The sequence below is a fragment of the Crocuta crocuta genome, unplaced genomic scaffold (assembly GCF_008692635.1).
Source record: "Crocuta crocuta isolate KB4526 unplaced genomic scaffold, BGI_CrCroc_1.0 scaffold143, whole genome shotgun sequence".
Classification (NCBI taxonomy): Eukaryota; Metazoa; Chordata; class Mammalia; order Carnivora; family Hyaenidae; genus Crocuta; species Crocuta crocuta.
This window is the reverse complement of record NW_027529175.1, coordinates 2082060-2083018: the sequence shown is the minus strand read 5'-3', so window position 1 is coordinate 2083018 and position 959 is coordinate 2082060. Positions and strand designations below refer to the sequence as shown.

General features: G+C 57.3%; 1 long non-coding RNA gene across 1 annotated transcript in view; it reads right to left on the bottom strand.

The window, feature by feature from the left end:
* Positions 1-959, bottom strand: part of LOC144226538 (uncharacterized) — a 17943-nt gene that overhangs the window by 6120 nt on the left and 10864 nt on the right. The window lies entirely within an intron of this gene.

Below are 959 nucleotides of genomic sequence, written 5' to 3'. Positions count from 1 at the left end.
CCAGTTGACACCCTCCCTACAGAGCTGATGTCCGTGACTCCAGGGAGGTTAGCACTCTGTCTGGTGGAATTGCTGTCATCTCTGTCCTATGGCCCCATGCCACCATCTCCACCTGGCCCAGCCGGTGACACATGTGGCTTTTCATATAGCCCCTTCTTCCTGGGGCCTGAGATTGTGGGGCAGGAGGTGGGGCAGGTGCGGGTATGTGTGTGCATGCGTGTGCGTGGTTTGCTGTCCTGTTTTAAAGGATTCCAAGCCATGTGCAACNNACGGGGCTGGGGAACGGGCCGGGCAGGTGGTCAGTTCTTTTGTAGGATGGGTCACGTGGTGGGATGAGACTGCGGCTGAGCCTGAGATGCTCCCAGGGGAAAATACTGCAGAAGGAACTGGGTTCTGCACTTTTGTTTTTGACCAAAAAAAAAGAGAGAGAGGAAAAAAAAGAGTTAGCTGTGAGGGGCTGAGGGAATACCAGCCCCTGATGCCTAAGAGAAGTCCCTGGACTCAGATCCTCCTATTTGGTGACCTTAACCCAGGGTGGGAGCTGCTCACCTGGGCACCCTGGAGGGGGGTGGGAGTTCGGGTCAGTGCCTGGAGTGGGCAGTCCTGAGCCTTGAATCGAGACTTCTTAGTCTTTTGGTTGTAGATGTTATTTTAGTATGTTTCTGCCCCTGCCTGCCTGCATGAGAACTTCTTGGTACCTCTTCCCATCCCCTCCGACTGCCTGACCCAGTCCCACTTGGCCTTGATGCTGAGGAGTGGTCTCCCGGCAGGTGGTGCCTGTGGCTTAGAGGAGAGCGCTGGCTCCCGCCCCTGCCAGAAGGGTTGTTTCTCCCGCCTGACCCCAGCGAGCCAGCTTTCACACAGTGATGCTTCGGCTGACGGGCCACACGGCAGCAGGGCCCCCATCACCAAAAAGTACCAAAGCCCTTGGCACCCCACCCCACCCCCGCCTCCTCCAT